Raw genomic sequence first — 20,990 nt, 5'->3', positions numbered from 1 at the left:
AACAACTTCAAAATTAAAATATTACTCTGATTTCAAGTTTGCCAGGAATTTCTAAACAAATCAAAGTGGCTGCTCGTGTCTTAGTTCCTTCCCTTGATTTGTATGGTATTAACAAAATAGGAAAGGCGATCAACATTACTTTCGTTTTTTGGTTTTATGAGAATTGATAAAAATGAAGTATAGAATGAACATTCAAATTCAATAAACAACAGGAAAATTCTGTATAACATATACATATCTAAATATTATTAAAACTAGAGTATCATGTGATCTTAAGCTTGTATCGTTCACTTGACCTTATATGATCATTGTTGGTTTTAAGGAACACATAGTTTAAGCTTTTTCTATTGAAGCGTATTCTAAACTTTGGACCTCTAGTGCTCGGTCCCCATGGACATGCATTTCTTAAAACTAAAATCTTCACATCCATTCTACTGAAGCTTCGTAAGAAAATCTAACGATTGTTGTGTATTCAACAACCACCAATGGAAATGGTCTGGGGGAAACGTGGTGACAAGTTCAATAAGGAAATGTTCCGCTTCTCAGGAAAGAAAGGAACAAAGTTAAGGCTTACAGTCTGGCCTGCAGTTTTATTTCATGAAAATGGACCTTTAGCTGCACCAGGATATGCAGTTCCAGAATAATTAAAAAAACAATAATATAGTGGCTGATTTTTTCATATGAATTCAGCACAATTGCTGTGATTATATATTTATTTTTTTACTTATAACTTCAAGGGATAATAAAACATCTGTATAGTTTTTATTATTTTTTTTAAACTATGTTACATTTTCTCCTCACATCATTAGAAATGCATTGGGAGTTCGATAGAAGCAGGCTAGTCATGAGTGTGGGAGGATTATAGGTTTTCTGTTTTTCTTTCCAGGAGGGGACATAAAGAAAATTAACTGTGACGTACACCATACAAGTTAAGTCAAAGTGAAAATACTAGTAATGTGTTGCAGTAGGATACTGTGGATTCATTTTTAATCGTGGGTACCAATTTTCGTGGGTTGAGGAAAACTTGCATATTCGTGGATGTTTAATTTCGTGGTTTTGGCAAAGTCTGCATACATTCTTTTAGAAAATTTGTAATTCGTTGAACATTTATATTCGTGGTTGTGGAACCCACGAAAATTGGTATCCAACGAATATTAATGAATCCACAGTAACATGCATTCATGAGGAATTCACTCTGTAGGTAGTACACTAAAATACTTCTTAAGTGTGTTTGGTATAAAGCAGGATTTTTCTTGTCACGTCAATATGTTATCGATCCGTATAAAATTTGAGGTCACTATATCTAAGGATCAGGTCATAGTTATGAAATATAGATTTGCGTGAGACAATATTACAGTTTAAATCAAAACAGAAAGAATCATACCTAAAAGTAATCAGAAAAGAACTAAATGTAGAGATTTTTTTTAAAAACTTTTTAAGGTATTTTCATTTAAATTTAATGTGAATTATAACAAATTTAATGCAAGCTTTCTCTCAATATACTGTAACAATTGACTATTCAACGATGCATCATTCTTCAATAAAATAAACGTAAACTTGTAATTGTATTCCACCTGGCTCTACTGTCACAGTGAGTCAGGGTGCTAGGATAGTGGTATTTGAGCTTGCTCACTAAAGACGACAAAAAAATCATAATCCAAAGTATAACAGACAACACTTCTTCGGTTAAAATTATTTACATTTTTTTGAAATATATGAAAACATATGGAAGCAAACATATGTTTTAAAAAATATGTTTACATATGTTTGTAAACATATGAAAAACATATGATTTTCATATGTTTTCATATGTTTTAAAGGGCATTTAAAAAAAATATTTTGAGAAAATGTCAAAATTTGTCATTTAATTATCACATACATTTCTTCATTCATTATCTATATAGTGTACTTCTCAAACAGGAAAGTGCACTCAATTCTTTTTTTTTTATCAATAATCCCATTAATCTCTATGATTCTTTATTCCATATTTCTGCTTTTTTTAGTATCTGTTCTTTATATTTTTTTGTTCTTTATTTTGCATTTTTTGTCATTATTTTCTATATTCTTAAACCCCAATCTTGATTCCAGACCATCATATATATATATACGTAAATGTACGAAAGCGTGCATGGTACGTCGAATACGGAAACCCGGAAATCTTTTCACCGTTACCGTTTTTTTTATACTATGATGCAAAATCCATGGACGCTCACGCGATCTGCTGTTGTCATTTAAAAAGTTTGAATGGACAGAGATAGATGATACAAAGAACTTTGGTTTTTCAAACTGGTGAATCAAAATTTATTATAAACAGATAAATTGAAATGGGTGACTTGTCGATTAACTGGAAGAAACCGGGGAACGAAACATAGAAAATTTATAGAAAGAACAACAAGAACTACGTACAGAATATTGGAAATATATTGAAAAAATGATCTGTGATATACCAATAAACGAACCTGGTCAATATGAAACATCAAAATCAAAACCAAAAAATTTGTTCAGCTACATCAAAAGCACACGATCTGATAACACTGGTGTTGCACCTCTGAAAAAAGATGGTAAACTCATTACAGACACTGAAGAAAAAGCGAACATTTTAAATCAACAGGTCCAATCAGTATTTACAAACGAAACAGATGATAACATCCCAGACAAAGGCAGAAGCCCCCACCCACAAATGCCAAAGATAACAATCAACGAATCAGGTATTACAAAATTACTGTCGAACCTTAATCCACATAAAGCTTGCGGCCCTGACAATATCAATGGCCGTGTCCTTAAAGGACTAAAGGAACAAATCTCACCAATCCTTACCGTAATATTTAAAAAGTCGCTTGAAACTGGAGAAACACCTAAGGACTGGAAACATGCTAATGTAGCCCCAGCCTTCAAAAAAGGTGAAAAATACAAACCCGTAAATTACAGGCCAATATCTTTAACCTGCATATGTTGTAAGCTCATGGAGCATATCATTACAAGTAGTATCATGTCTCATCTAGGAAAACATCATATATTATACGATCTTCAGCATGGCTTCAGAAAATCAAGGTCGTGTGAAACACAGTTAATAGATTTTATTCAAGAACTAGCACAAACAAATAATAGCAACACACAAACTGACTTAATCATAATGGACTTCGCTAAAGCGTTCGACAAAGTCTCACATCGTTGCCTCCTATACAAGCTCAACTACTATGGTATTGAAAATTACACACTAAATTGGATTCAGGCATTTCTACATGACCGAACACAAACAGTCGTCATCAATGGCATTTCTTCCAGCTCAGTACCCGTAACATCTGGTGTACCACAAGGAACAGTATTGGGCCCAATACTGTTCCTCATCTATATAAATGACCTACCTGAATATTTACAACACAGCAAGCTAAGACTCTTTGCAGATGACAGCATAATTTACAGGAAAATAAAAACACAGGATGATTGTCATAAACTGCAACTAGATCTAGACTTAGCAGCACGATGGGAGTCAGATTGGCTCAAGGCATTTCACCCTGATAAATGTACCAACCTTACCATCTCACAAAAGAAAAATAACTACCGGCATAATTACATCCTCCACAATCACATTCTCGAATCAGAAACATCTGCAAAATACCTCGGCATCACCTTACAATCCAATCTTAAGTGGAACAAGCACATAGACAGTATAGTATCAAATGGGAACAGATCACTTGGTTTTTTAAAAAGAAATTTAAAAGTTACTAACACAGAAATAAAATCAAGAGCATACCAGGCACTAGTAAGACCCAAACTAGAATATAGTTGTAGTGTCTGGGACCCCCATATGAAAGATCAACAGATAAAATTAGAAAATGTGCAGAGACGAGCTGCTCTTTATGTACACAACAACTACGATTACACGAGCAGTGTCACAAACATGCTTAATCAGTTGAAATGGCCACCACTAGCTGAGAGACGCCTAAAACCAGACTTATTTTATTTTACAAAGTAATACACTGTCTTGTAGCCATTCCATCGCATATTCTTGAACAAACAGACAGCAGAACAAGACAAAACCATACTCAGACATACAGACACATCCAAACTTCCAAGGACACTTACAAATGGTCGTACTTCCCGCGAACAATTATTCAGTGGAACTTACTACCACAAACTGTTATTGAAACCGCCACTGTTGACAGCTTTAGAGATCAGCTAACACCAGCTGTTCTCTCTAGCTTCAAATAAACAAATCCAAACCAAAACATGTACATAAATTGCATATTTTTTAATCACAATCTGTATATACAAACACTTAAATTGTTAGTAAATATTTTTATTAATTCATATAAAAAAAAAATTGTCAATCACGCATGCGCAACAACATGTATTCTTCAGTATTGAAGCCTTGTTGACCTAAAAGAAGAAGCAACGAAACAGCGAAAGTTTTTGTTTTGATGGATAGTTTTACGTACCATAAAAGCACAACGAAAGGTAAATATTATTATGCACATTTTGTTTAATTATTGGATAAAAGCAGGAAGATGTGTGTGCTTTATTTTTCACGAAAAACTATTTGACTGTAGTGTAGATATAATTTTTACAGCAATTAGTAGCTATTTTACAATTAATAGATAAGGGTGCCCCTGGGGATCAATTACTCCCCCTTTTCATTTAATTTAGATTTAAAAAATGTATATATACCTTTTCATACATTGCGTAGGTAATAATGTACATGTAACCTTTTCCAAATTTTAATTATGAGCATGATGAGTTATTCCAGGACATGCTGGAGCGGACAAGAATCACATTCTGGCATTACCGAGAAAATCATCACATTTGATTAAAGCTCAAATCTGAGGCTCAAATTCCTTATGTTATGTTAACTTAAGGCAAAACAAGACTTGCAACTAAGAAAATTACAGGGCTTTGCATATGACAAACTGTACAATAAGCCTTAATTATCCTGAGTCTGAGACTACTATTACTGAGTACTATAACAATAACATGAATAAACATCTAATAATTCTTAGCCTTATCATACATGTATTATACTTCTGATAGTTTTCCACACCTATTCACATATTTTTAAGCTGAAAAATATGACCCAGGCTATTACAGCGGCAGGTCTTATCACCTTGTACATTATAAGAAGTGGACCCCTAGAGTGCATGAATGGTCCACTTTACATATACTTTAATGTGAATATAAAAATAAGAAGATGTGGTACATGTACATGTAAGATTGCCAAACAAAACAAGGAACAAATAAACAAATATGATATACAGCAACAAAGTGAACAAACGATAACTTGAACCGCTGAATTACAGGTTCCTGACTTGGAACAGGAACATACAGGATGTGGTGGAGTCAGACAAGTTTATTGGTGCCAAACCTTCCCCTTAAGGGAGCTATAATTTGTTTTTTATGTGTGTGTGTGTGTGGGGGGGGGGGGGGGTCTAGGATGAAATTTGAAAAAAAAAAGCAGGATGAGACACTTTGCCCCCCAAAAAAGGCAGGGTGACAATTGATGTAAAACAAAAGTCAGAATAAACTATAAATAAAAAAAGACAGGACTGAATAGAGTGGAAAAATGGAAATGCAGGACAAACTTTTTCATCCTACATCCCCCCCCACTCCCTAAATCAAATAGTAGCTCCCTAACAGTCTAACATGGGATAGTGGTGTGAAAAGGCTTAACTCATCTGACATGAGATCTGTGCAAAGCAGATTTAACCACTTTGATTCATCACTTCATACAACGGTCATATGAATTTAATAAACATACATTGTAAGATGGATTAGAACATTCAAATAATTTAATACTTTTTACATAGTTATTTTTTTTTTCAGGGTAAGTCTAGATCTGTTGTTCTTGTTTTCAAAGATCAAAATAAGCCAATTTTGTCATATAAAAAATTTTAAGGCAATAAATTTGGCAGATATATTAATATTGTAACTTCATTTTATTATACATTTGTACATGTCATACATTATTTCTTTTAGCATTTTCAATGAAAGTACATTTTGTACTTCAAGAAGTAGAAGAATCTAAGCAACAGAACAGAATTCATTTGAGGCATTGCTTTCTAGATTATATAATGGATTCATAGATTGTCATATTGATTTATGTGCATATAAGGAGCAGCAGGCAATAATTATTTTGTGATGAGAGGTATGTAATGAAAAGGATAACTTTGTTTAAATATTTTGTTTATTCATGTAAAATAAAGGCAACAGTAGTATACCGCTGTTCGAAACTCATAAATCAATAGAGATAAAAACATATCCGGGTTACAAACTAAAACTGAGGGAAACGCATCAAATATAAGAGGAGAACAACGACACAACAAAAACACAACATTAAAATGTAACACACACAGAAACAAACTATAATATAACAATGGCCATTTTCCTGACTTGGTACAGGACATTTTAAGAAAAAAAATGGTGGGTTGAACCTGGTTTTGTGGCATGCGAAACCTCCCGCTTTTATCCTGGATTTGTACCACACTTGGACAGAAGCTTGTTTATGATCAAAAGCTAGTATCTAGAAGGAAATTTTGATAAAATTTTGTTCCATTTTTTCAGTATTTTACTTATAAATGGACTTAGTTTTTCTTCCAGTCAACATTACATACATTCTGCAGTTTAAGTTTTTAAAACATTTATTAGATTCATAAATTATCCTGGATTTTTACCAAACTTGGACAGAAGCTACTTACAATCAAAAGATAGTATAGAGAGGAATATTTTTATTAATTTTTATCCTCATTTTTGTTGAGCCTGCGATTAACACCAAAAGTAGGCGAGACACTGGGTTCCGCGGAACCCTTACAAATTTTTTAAACTAGATACCCTAATAATGATTATGGCCAAGTATTGTTAAGTTTGTCTCAGTAGTTTCAGAGAAGAAGATTTTTGTTAAACATATAAAAATTGACGATTAACGGTTAAAAATTGACTTTAAAGGGCAATAACTCCTAAAGGGGTCGACTGACAATATTTGAGATACATATAATTGTGTAGCGATTTTAGTTTGACAGTTTAATTTGTTATTATGTAAGATGTCTTTCTTTTAATACTTTGAGTTAAATTACATTTCAATATGAATTAAATTTCAATAGGGCACCGCCCGCTATTTTATTTATTTGAACGGTGTCTAATTTATTTAAATTCACCGCCCGGTACCCCATCTTTGGAACCGTCGGGGTACCGCCTGTAATTATGTATAGAAGGGGAAGCGAAAGAGATCAATAGAGAGATATATAGCTAGTTAGAAGAGTTGAGAGGATCGTTAGAGATCGAGAGGACAGTGATATTGTGTTAGTGAAATCGGGATTATTGTTAAGCTGTTTTATTATGTTAAACTGATATTATACATTTAACAGATTACATTATGATTTGAATTGAGACTTTGTGTTGTGATTTGTTTTCTTTGTGCCATTTGAACATGGATTTTACGTAATTTACGCTACCTCAAAATAACACATCGACAAACAAGAATCCATAAAAAAAAAACGACAACGCTACAAATGGTGGCAGCGGTGGGATCGCCATACACAAAGTTTTATATATTCGTAATGAGGATAATTGTTGGAATATCAGTGAGATTCAAACTATTTGGCTACAGGTTAGAATTTTCGTTCCTAGATGGATTTGGTTTATCTTAAGTTTGATACTTGTGATCGGATAGTTTTCTGTAACATTTCCTTTTCATGACATTGTTTGTTGGCTGAAGCAAAGCGTTATACTATTTGTGGCTACTCTACTGATAACATTTCTAGTTTCGGTAATTGTGAAGTTATTCAAAGATGAGACCTCAAGACGTTTGGAACACTTTGACAACCAAAAAGAAGACAGAAGAAGGCCAACAGATACCGTACGTCAGAAATTGAACTTCGACCAGAACATTCCACATTTTAGAGACAATAAAATTTTTATAATGCTTTCTTTTCTTTTTTTGTCTCTAAGATAGTTCTTGGTTGGTAGATGCTAAGTTACCCTAACAGTTCGAAGGTACCCGTTTTTGTGTTCGACTGCTACCCTGTTATTTATTCGTTCCTTATTCGCTTTTTATCCGTTGCATTTTTATAATGCTTTCTTTTCTTTTCTTTTCTTGTCTCTAAGATAGTTCTTGGTTGGTAGATGCTGAGTTACCCTATTAGCGCGAAAGTACGCGTTTTTGTACTCGACTGATATCCTTTTATTTATTCGTTCCTCATTCGGTTTTTTTTCCGTTGCATTTTTATAATGCTTTCTTTTCTTTTCTTTTCTTGTCTCTGGTACTAGTTCTAGTTTATTGGAGTTAAATTAACCCTAATAGCGCATATGTACCAGTTTCTGCCCTCGACAGTCACCCTGTTACTTATTCGCTACTTATTTGTTCCTTACTCGGTTTTTAAACATTGCATCTTTTTAATGTCTACTTTTCTTTTCTTGTCCTGGTGATAGTTATTGATTGATAGAGGTTAAATTACCCTATTAGCACGTGGGTACCCGTTTTTGCGCTCGACTGATACCCTATTACTTATTCGCTACTTATTCGTTCCTTATTCTCTTTTTATACGTTGCACCTTTTTAATGCTTTCTTTTCTTTAATTTGTTATGATGCGATTTTGTAGGACTGTATTAATGAGGAATAATATTTTGGAAAATGTTTTTTTTTCATTTTTTCTTCTTGGTAGGTTTGTTTTTCTGTAAAATCAGTTTGTTTTCAGAATGCTATATATATATATATATATATATATATAAGTCTGAAAATTATACCCAACAGTGTTAGAATTAGACTTTTATGCTGACAAATTTTTGTCCCTCAACGGGATTCGAACTCACACCTTTGATACACTACAGCACCAATCGCTTAGCCTCATGTCCAGCGCTCTAGACCACACGACCACATCCGCTATATTAAAATATAACTTCAATAGTCGTAGTGTTACCTTGTCACGTAAGGCGAATCTAGAGATAGACATAAGACATGTGTTTTAAGCGTGTGAAGATGTTATATTATTATTAAATACACAATGTATTTGTTATTTGTCAGCAATCTAACTCAACAATTTTTATATACCGTATGGGATAATGATTCAATTCATTATACAGTCACTAGAAATAAGTATATCATACAAACAAGTCTAAGCAAGTGACAACCATACAATATATATGCCCACTGGATCTCAGTGTGTTTGAGACGCAGGGTTAATACAAATATTTATATAAGTCTGAAAATTATACCCAACAGTGTTAGAATTAGACTTTTATGCTGACAAATTTTTGTCCCTCAACGGGATTCGAACTCACACCTTTGATACACTACAGCACCAATCGCTTAGCCTCATGTCCAGCGCTCTAGACCACACGACCACATCCGCTATATTAAAATATAACTTCAATAGTCGTAGTGTTACCTTGTCACGTAAGGCGAATCTAGAGATAGACATAAGACATGTGTTTTAAGCGTGTGAAGATGTTATATTATTATTAAATACACAATGTATTTGTTATTTGTCAGCAATCTAACTCAACAATTTTTATATACCGTATGGGATAATGATTCAATTCATTATACAGTCACTAGAAATAAGTATATCATACAAACAAGTCTAAGCAAGTGACAACCATACAATATATATGCCCACTGGATCTCAGTGTGTTTGAGACGCAGGGTTAATACAAATATTTATATAAGTCTGAAAATTATACCCAACAGTGTTAGAATTAGACTTTTATGCTGACAAATTTTTGTCCCTCAACGGGATTCGAACTGACACCTTTGATACACTACAGCACCAATCGCTTAGCCTCATGTCCAGCGCTCTAGACCACACGACCACATCCGCTATATTAAAATATAACTTCAATAGTCGTAGTGTTACCTTGTCACGTAAGGCGAATCTAGAGATAGACATAAGACATGTGTTTTAAGCGTGTGAAGATGTTATATTATTATTAAATACACAATGTATTTGTTATTTGTCAGCAATCTAACTCAACAATTTTTATATACCGTATGGGATAATGATTCAATTCATTATACAGTCACTAGAAATAAGTATATCATACAAACAAGTCTAAGCAAGTGACAACCATACAATATATATGCCCACTGGATCTCAGTGTGTTTGAGACGCAGGGTTAATACAAATATTTATATAAGTCTGAAAATTATACCCAACAGTGTTAGAATTAGACTTTTATGCTGACAAATTTTTGTCCCTCAACGGGATTCGAACTCACACCTTTGATACACTACAGCACCAATCGCTTAGCCTCATGTCCAGCGCTCTAGACCACACGACCACATCCGCTATATTAAAATATAACTTCAATAGTCGTAGTGTTACCTTGTCACGTAAGGCGAATCTTTATCTGCATCCTTTTTCCTCTCTTCTTCCTCCATCAACCCTATATATATATATGTATCTGGTTTATATAGTCCGTTCATCCTATTTTGACTCTTGAAAATTCAAGAATCTATCCTAAATTGAGGTAAATTATATGGCCTTCCAAATACCGTTTCGATTCCTAACATCACTGAAGAGACATTAATTGTCGAAATCCGGATATGGTGTACAAATTTTTGCACCTCATTTTTGCGGTATACCATCTTTTCCGCAAGTTTATTGTTTTCTGTTTGGTATTAAATTAATAATTAAGATCCATTTTGTTACATCACGACTTCTCAAGGAATTATTGCTCTCAAATAAGGATTTTGGATAATTTCTATGTTTTTGCTTATCATCTCGAAAACTATAATAGATATATAGAATCTGTAAACAGCTAAATTAATCACCAATACTAGATTTACAAAAATGTCAATATGACCTTATCAGTGGAAAACTTTTCAGGAGTTATTGCCTTTGAATGATGAGTTTTGATATATTTTCTTGTTTTGTCTATTATTTTTAAAACTAAACTAGTATATAAGTATTTAGTAAAAGAAAGTTGATATGTGATAGATATTAAAAAAAAAATGATACGGTATATATAAAAAAAAGAAGATGTGGTATGATTGCCAATGAGACAACTATCCATCCAAGTCACAAGTTGTAAAAAGTAAACAATTATAGTTCAAAGTACGGTCTTTAACACGGACCCATGGCTCACATCGTAAGGCAAGCTATAATGGACCCCAAAATGGCTAGTATAAAACAATTCAAACAGGGAAACCAACAGTCTATAGATGTAAGAAGATGTGGTATGAGATCAGATGACACAGAATGCTTACATTAAGCGTAATTGATACTTAAATTAAGGAAGCTCTGATTCGTATTTTCTGAGAAAAATGCGTTGAAAATTTCATTCATGACCATTATGTGTAAGATTGTATAAGTATTAGGGAAATAGGAAGTTGTGAGCCTGACCATATCCTTTGGTGCGTTTTCACTTCCATCAACTTCATCAAAGAAAGTGACCAGTTAAAAATGTTTGTGAGCTGTCAACCCTCCACCAGCCTGAAACAATTGTGTGATACAAACTAAAAATCAGTCGGAAAAGACTTGCATGACTCATCATAATCTTCGGGAGTAATACAATATATTAGAAAGTTGGACTTTTGAACTGTGCCTTGTGGTACCTGTTGCATTCTATACATATATGATTAACCTATAAACCTAGCTTATAAATGTGATCGCATATAAGAAAGGTTTATCTAGTACTGTTAATTAGAGAAAGATTAAATATTTTCAGCACAACTGTGTCAGTATTTACATGAACTACTATACGTTATTCATGTTATAAGTTTATTATGTTATTGAATTGATTTAATTTAAGTCTGTTGTAAGAAATTATGTAATTCAAATTTTTTTACTATATGAGGGGTTTACAAAATAGAAAATGAAGGGTAAAACATTAAAGAATAGAGAAAAATTTAGAGAATAATTGGGTCCTTAAATATAAAGACTAAGAGGAAAATGATCAAATATTTTAAATATGGAAATAAGGAGATGTGGTATGATTGCCAATGTGACAACTATCCACCACAGTTCAAATGAAGTGGATGTAAGGCAATCGTACGGCATTCAACTATGAGAAAAAACCCATACGGTATACATGGTATAGTCGATTATGAAAAACCCGATATGAAAAATATGAAACAATTCAAATGAGAAAACTAATGTTGATCTGGTAAGGTTCATTCGACTTTGACATGATTTACATGGATCATTGATAATGTTTGGGTGATGTGATATTTGTAGTAGCACCTTACAACAACCATAATAGCCCTATTTCTCGTATAAAACATAATCTAAAAGAACTCGCCAAGGAATTTCTTTTTGTCCCGGCTGATAAGTCGGGTTAATAATATCATTATTGTTTGACGTAAATTTTACATTGAGGTTCTGCAAAAGGAAATCACGAATTCACCAACATTAAAACTGACTCCATTTTCGGAAAATGACATCTGTAACAAACATAAACTTTTAGCTACTTCTTTACAAGCAGAATCAAATACAATGAAAGTTCCAACTATGTACTGGCTTTCGAAGCTGCACAAAACACCTTACAAATATAGATTTATTTCGTCTTCAAGCCATTGTTCCACTACTAAACTGTCTATTCTACTTACTAGTACACTTGGTACAATCAAAAACCTGGTAATAAATTGTTCAAATAAGGCCTTTGAAAATAGTGGAATTAATTACTTTTGGAGTGTTAAAAAATCGTTGGAAATACTTGATAAATTGCATGCTTATATTGATGATTTCGAATCTGTTCAAAGTTTTGATTTTTCTACTCTATATACCACTTTGCCTCATAATCTTATTAAGGAAAAAATCCCACACCTAATTAAATGGGCATTTAAAAAGTCAGAATGCGAATATATATGTTCTAACTCTTTTATGTTATTTTTTAGTAACAACAGACAAAATAACTATGTCAATTGGACCTGCTTTGGTACGACAACTGCCCTTGAATTTTTACTAGATAACATTTTTGTTCGCTATGGAGATTCAGTATATATCGTCAAGTTATCGGAATTCCAATGGGGACTTACCTGTTTCTGTATTGTTATGTATTACAATTTATGACCAAAATCAGCAAAGACCCATCGAAACAACATCTGATACAAAAATTAGATAACACTTTTAGATATTTGGATGATATATTGGCTCTCAATAATGACGACTTCAGTATGTACACTAAAGAGATTTATCCTGCTGAACTGACTTTAAATAAAGCTAATACTAACAAAGAACACTGTCCTTTCATGGATTTTGATATCTATATCTTTAACGGGAAGCTTAATACCAAAATTTATGATAAAAGAGATGATTTTTCATTTCCTATTGTTAATTGTTCATTTTAGATGATGACGTTCCCTTGTCACCATCTTATGGTGTTATATATCTCAACTTGTTCGATTCGCTCGTGTATGTAATCAATCAGTTTAATTGAGGTCTGGAGCTGGCATGTTAGTAACTGCTAGTAGTTCTTTATCAATTTATGTATCATTGTCATTGTGCTTAGTTTCAAAGTCTAAAAAGTAAACTCAAATCTTTAATTGTCAATGTATGTCCCAGTGGAACGTATATATTGAGCTCTTGATATAACCCTATACGAAACTCCTTACGTCGTTATCGTTCGGGTCATACTTCCCTTTCTCTACAAAGCGTAAAGAAGCGTAGCATTATGTCACCACTGTTTCGGAGTTTGTCCTTTTACAATACTGTTCATATTAAAATTCTAATAGGAACAATCATTTTCTATTTCTGATAAGACCAGTCTGGTCGTGCTGTTGTCAAGGCTAACTAAATCTTCAATAGTGTCACAAAATGATAAAGTCACCTTCTTTTGAAACGATTCGATGTGTATTGACCGGTCTATATCTTCTTGAACAATAGTTGAACTTAGTGGTGACTCCGGAATAGTTGAATACAGTGGTGACTCCGGCATAGTTGAAGGCATCGAACGTACTGAAAGGGTACATATCAACGGTAAAGGCTCTTTACTAGTAGATGGAACGGACGATTAAACTTTGCTGGTTACCGGAAGTGTAGTCATAGAGGGTACAGACTCTTTACTAACAGATGAAATTGCCGTCTTAACCTTGTTTGTAGATGTAGGAACCTCAATTGGTTTAATACACTGCCATTTGAGTAATAAACTATGAATATCTATAACAGTGTTTTCAATGTTAACAAGTCGACTTGAATCTAACTGTTGGTTAAACATGCTGATGTCAAATCTGATAAGTTAAGACTCAGTCTGCTCTCTTGCGGTCGTTGGTTGACCTTCGAAGCTGCCGATGGAGTTTCTGCTGGTTTGGCAGGTGATGGCGGATTAGATAGTTTGGCAGGTGATGGCGGTTCAAATGGTTTGGCAGTTGATGGCGGATTAGATAGTTTGGCAGGTGAAGGCATTTCTTCAAAATGGCCGGCTACTTTTGTAAGCATTGGTGGTATATCAACGTGATAAATAACTGATCTACTCAATTTAACTACGTTTGTTTTGTTGCCAATTGATCTCATTGAATGGCTGAAGTCACTTTTTTTAACTGCATTTTAAAAATTCAAAAAAAATATATTGTAGGTAAATGTGTTCAATATCCTAAATTTAATTTCTTACTCCATGTAAAATAATAGTAATAAATAACTTAATTCGTAAAGATTATGCATGTCACATTATTTATCCTTACAGCATCTATCGTATGCCAATAATTTATCAATGAAAATGACTTAAACCCTGATCAACGAGCCAGTATGTAGACAATATCTATATTGACAAATTAATAATAATTTATATTAGTTCGTGTATTGTAAGACGGTCCTCTTATACTAGCGGTACAAATAGAAGAACACAGATCTTGCCAAATGTTCACTAAATGGTTTTCAAGATATTAAACAATAACTTGCATTTTAGCCGGCATATGTTCTATATTTGAATGTGGCTGACACAAGTAGGATCATCCTGTAAAGTTTAGTTTTAAAAAGTGTAGTAGTTTTGGAGAAGAATATTTTTGAAAATAGTTTACATCAGAAATCGCCAAGTGATGTCAAAATTTTATCATAGCTCTTAATAGATATAGGAATATGTGGTATGAGTGCCAATGAGACAACTCTCCATCCAAGTTACAATTAAGCTAAAAAGTGAGAGCATAGCCTACAACAATAGAAGACCAATAACATTATACCACTGCAATGTTGTCAGATAAGAACAAAAGTAACATAGAATTATAAAGTTACAAACTAGTCTTCCACTTATTATCTTATGTTTTCTCTGCATATATATCATATTGAATATAAAATAAGGAGAATTGGTATGATTGCCAATGAGACAACTATCCACCAGAATTCAAATGACGTGAATGTAAGCAATTATAGGTCACCGTACGGTCTTCATTAATGAGGGAAAAACACATACCGTATATAAAAAGCCCCGATATGAAAAATGTGAAACAATTTATTCAAAATTACAATGTACAAAAAACAAATAAAACAGACATGAACCTTCGACAACCACTGAATTACAGGCTCTTGACTTGGGACTGGCACTTTAAGAATGTGCCGAGGTTAAAGATCTCAGTTGTGAGCAGATCCTTACCTCTGACAGTGGAGTAATAGCACAACATAAGAACAAACTGTAAAAATCAGTTGCAAATGACTGTATACAACAACAACAACAAAAAACCCAAAAACCAGCATAAGAAGTAGACACAATGCACAGATTTACCCATAGTTACTGATTTACCTATAGTTACTGGTTCACCCATAGTTACTGATTTACCCATAGTTACCGATTTACCCATAGTTACCGATTTACCCATACCATAGTTACTGATTTAACCATAGTTACTTAAATCAAGTTCAAAGCCAATAGTTCTGCTGTGCTGATTCTTTGTAGTTTGTAATCTTCTTTTACTGCTGTTATTTATTAGTGAAGGTTTAAGGCTTAACCCTGTACCACTGTCATGTATCTACTCGGTGAACGTTCATAATTGTCTTGCTCTTTGTTTGAAAACATGTTTCAATTAAAATTTAACTTTTAAATTAGATACCATGATAATTTGAAACATATTGGTTTAGGGATAATTAATAAATTGTCATGAAGTGTAATTGGACGACCATTTGATATTTGGGGATGGGGGCATGAGGATTTCGGATTGACTATTCATTTTCATCGGTTATTACGCATAAGGGTTTGTTTTTTTTTGCGGCTTTATCGCGTGAAAATTTGTTTGCACTTCTGTACACTGTGTTGCTGAATATACATTTTCAATTTTTTATGCAAGGTTATTTATTTCAGCTCTTAGCAAGCTAGGATATTCATCTTAAAAATCCTTCCCCCCCCCCCCCCCCCCCCCCCCACAGAAAATCAAATGGCCGTCCCCTATTTTTCAATTTATCATTGGAGGAGGTACAGTGTTCTTTATTTGCAAACCGATTTCTAGTTGTCTCATAAACATTTATTCCACTTTTCTTTTATTTCATTTAACAAAATCGTGAGTGTTGTCGTTATTTGAAGAGGATTTTAGAAGCAGGCTAAATAAATTGTCTTTCTTTTGAAAAAAAGATATGTGTGTGATTAAAGGTCACTGGGCCAACTCGATCTTTATATACAGCCATTTCACAAATGTTGTAGGACTTTCAATATCAAAAACATACGACCTTCGGTGGGAAAACTAACAATACCAGTCAATTGAGAAAGTCAAACGCACCTGCCACGTGTGGGACTCGAACTTACAACCCCACTATTGACAGGCTAGTGATACACTAGTTTGACTACTTAGACAAATCTAGATATGTCCTATTTTATCTAAATAAAATTTACATTTGTGGCATTTTACATTAGAAAACGATCATTTGTATTAAATTAAGCCTTTAAACTGAATTATTATATTCAATATTTATAATTTATTATTGTATCCGTGTGTCCGGCTAATTCATGCCAACTATTTTCTGCATCGGAACCTTGCCACTAATGGACAAATCGACCACCGAGGCATATACATATAAGTGGATATATCATGAATATTATGTCAGGGTTACTTTGAAATAGGTCACTTGAGCAACTACGTTAAGTTCATTTGTTCATGTCCATTTTCAATATATACTAGAAAAGCAATTGAACTTCATAAATAAAAATCTTGAGAAAGACACATTATACAACAATGACTGGTTACAATTTTGTTTACTCTTAATTAAACATTGCCTAAACCACTATTATGTTCTTCTTCGCTATACTCATACGAACATAAAGATTGTATTAATAACACGTAAATAAAACAAAAAGCAATGTGGGATGAGAAATTGTACTGACCAGTTTAATATAAATAAATTGTGACAATTCTGGTCATGTAAATCATGGTCTCCGAATCTCCGAATAATGGTAGGAAATCTACAAATATAAAAACGTTCAATCAGAAAAAGAGATAACTCTATTTAAAAACATATCATGAATGCAAAATATACATGTCGATCTGATCAGTGAATTTTCTCGACAAGAGAAAAGGCGCGAAATCCAGATATATATGTATGAAAACCGAATTACCGAGTCTAAGCATATGCGAATATATATACGCCAAATTAAGAAATGAATTTATTTATTGGAGGGTTATCAATGTATATACAAAGTTTTTTTTGGTTTTGTCTTGGTCTATGTAATATTAATATTATACCTTAACAGAAGTCCATTACTGATGTAAGATTAACAATTCTATTGGGTAACACATTATCACGTAACATGGAATGATTCAGTTAAAGGGGTACCCAACACATTGATTATTAAAAGAGATTTTGCTCGTTTAATTTTCATAAAAATTTGACAAAATATTTACTATGACCTGTTGACAGAAATATAAAAAAATCCAAAAAATTGAACCACGCAATTTACAGGAATGATTTCATTGGATGTATACTAATTTTGATCATTAAGAAGCTTGATTTCTCTTGACAAATAGTATGTAATCAAAACATTCAGCTGATTTTTATAGAGTATTTTTTAAACTCTCTTAGGTGTTCAGTATTTCTAACGTTGATTCTGTTAACGTCATTTAAACGCAAGCCGAAGGACGAATAACCCTTAAACAACATAACACCCAGCGATGAATAACCCTCACAGACGTATATAGACAAAATAGCAACGGCCAGGTAAGAAGCCAATCGAATGACGAGGAACAAGGCTTGGGAATTCATCAAGTGCCGATGATATCCTCATAAACGGCCCTATTCAGGGCCTTTAATATTTTACAGAAAGAAAATGATCTACCTTTGTTATACATACGAGAAATTCTTACGACAATAAATTATTTTCACAAGTGTTTAGACAATATGTTACTACAGTAAGGTAAGTGCCTAAATGGTTCAAACGGATTTTGCACTTTTAGTTCGGTATAATAAAAGCAATTGTGACCCCTTATAAACGATAAATATCCAAAATTGTCAACCGTAGAAAGTTATTTCACTTCGGGCTGCTCCCTTAGGGAAACAACCTTTTAGGGATGACGATTTTGAATATTGACCTGTTCTACGGGCCTTAATTGTATAATGTCTCACTGATGTTCTTGGGTTAAAAAAAAATAACTTACTGTTATATCGTCGTCGGGTGTAACAACTGTTATATCGTCATCAGGTGTAACAACTGTTATATCGTCATCGAGTGTAACAACTGTTATCTCGTCTTCGGCCGGTGTAACATGCTGCACGACAAATCTGTCCTCAGCTTCTTCTAATGCAGCAAGATCATCTACAAAAAAAATGTAATATACTTTATACAAATAAAAACAAATCTTTGTACCCCTCCATAATCCAAGCATAGCTAAATAGCAACCATATTACATCTTATTTTTATATCATATACGGTCCTGTTATAAGTTATATGGTTTGCTACTGACCCCCTACGGATTTATAGTGGGTTAGTAAAATCCATAGGTGCTGAGGCCGAATGCCTGGAAAAAGTGAGGGGCATTTTACAAAACGACTGAAATTATTACATAAATAAAAATGTTCACAAAAGCCAAGCCTTTTTCACCAAAAAGGCAAACTAGGGTAAAGAAATGAACACGTTAACCATCCGCCAGTAAAACGCATACTAGAAAGTGAATCTGTCTAGCGGGATGTATGAATTCCCATCATTTCGTTATTTGGACATTTAACCAGGTGCCTCATGCAGGGACAGGGTTATGCTTTATGCATGTTAAGAACTTTCTAGCGGGTCGGTAGCACACTAGGTACTTGGGGACAGGACAATTTTTTTTAGCCCTCCCCCCTTTTTTCCAAAATCCTTTTTTTTTTTTTCTATTGATTTCAATTATTTTCGCGTTTCTCTGTATTATATGAACAGAAATATACGTTACACCCCCGTTCTATTGTTATACTTCATAGTTTCTACTTCTGAAACAAGTGTAAATTGAATAGATCTATTGTTACGAATAACAATTGATTTTGACCACAGGGTGTGACGAGCGGGGTTTCTGGAAACCCCTGCTTCTACATCCCGAAAACACAGTCCATTGTTATTCATAACAATAGAAATTGATTATTTTTTAAATAGCATGAACATTATTAATAGTGTTCACTACAAGTTGTTTCGAGAAATGTTAAAAAAAAAACATTTTTTAGGACATTCCAATATTAAGCATCTGTTTTGAATAAAAACAAAAAAAAAAACCTTCCAATACTCCTTTGCTTGAAGCTAAAATTTTTGATCCCAGTCATACAGTGGCGGATCCAAAAGGGGGGGTGGGGGGTGTCAGTGTTTAAGAACCCCATCTTTTTTGGACGATCAATGCATTTGAATGGGGACATATAGTTGGAACCCTCCCTTTATTCTTGGTTGGAACCCCTTTAAAAAAAAAAACGATTCTAACTCCCGGACCCTCCTACTCCCCCTGGATTGCCCCCAAAAAGGGAGTTCTTAATATTCAATCTGTATTTTTGTATTATGAGCATGTCCGATCGTCGGGTTTCTAATTTAGACACACTTATCCATCAGTATGTTCGAATATGAATGTTTGTTTATTCTTGAGAAGAGGGGGGTCTTTTTTATTATGAAATATATTTATGATTGCCTTCATTAAACTGAAACAGGTAAGTTCTTTGGATTATAATATTGCCTTTATCTTTAGTCTCTTCTACCAAATCCAACGCTTGACCCAAAATGTCGTCCGTCTTATACCCGTCCATATTGACAACTGCATACAAGGAGCATGATGTTTTTTTTTTGTAATAAGAATACACGAAACGGCAACCTTGACTTGCTGATCCATATTAGCAAATGGATTTAACTGGAATATGCAAAGCAGCAACTTTGACATTTGTGAAATCTACTCACTTGTCAAAGTTTGAACGAAGATAGTCAAAGTAAGGGTACTAGAAGGGTTTCATCTGGTTTGATATTGTCAATAAATATGCTATCCGTTCTTTTTCATTTAATAATCACTGTTAACAAATATAGGGTTAAGCATCGGGTGTAAGTTAGTTATACGGGATACGGGGTTTCTTATCCAGACACACCTATCCCTCGGTGTATAACTATTACAGAAACATCTTGTGTTTGCTATTTACTATCAATTCCAAGTTTACTATTCACAGCAGTCACATATATAATATATAGAGAGCTCTTGGAGGGGTTAAAAATATGTGCAAGTACTTATTATGTCGATAGGTAGTGTATTGTTCGAATCTAGCACGAAATATTAATTAATATGAATTACTGTAACGTTCTCTTCTTAACTCTTTACATAGATTAGACCGATGCTTATATACTAAATATACATGTACACTGTGGTGTTTATTGTTGTAATTATCAATTATGTCAATCAATTGTAACTGATTTTATGCCCTTTATGGGCCCTGCAATTTGGGAAATAAAAATATTCTATTCTATTCTATTCTATAGATTCCTCCAACCTTGGGGCACACACAGCGGACTGTGTTTATATCATGATCGGAAACGGATTGAAAATAAACATATATAGTGTTTCAAGAATTACCCGTGATGTGACAATGTGTTTGAAAAGAGTATGCAACCATTATATTAAGATGCCAACTGATCGAGCACAGCTGCATAACATGATGGAAGGC

Source organism: Mytilus californianus, unplaced genomic scaffold (genome assembly GCF_021869535.1).
Source record: "Mytilus californianus isolate M0D057914Y unplaced genomic scaffold, xbMytCali1.0.p SCAF_9, whole genome shotgun sequence".
Classification (NCBI taxonomy): Eukaryota; Metazoa; Mollusca; class Bivalvia; order Mytilida; family Mytilidae; genus Mytilus; species Mytilus californianus.
This window is presented reverse-complemented; position numbering follows the sequence as displayed.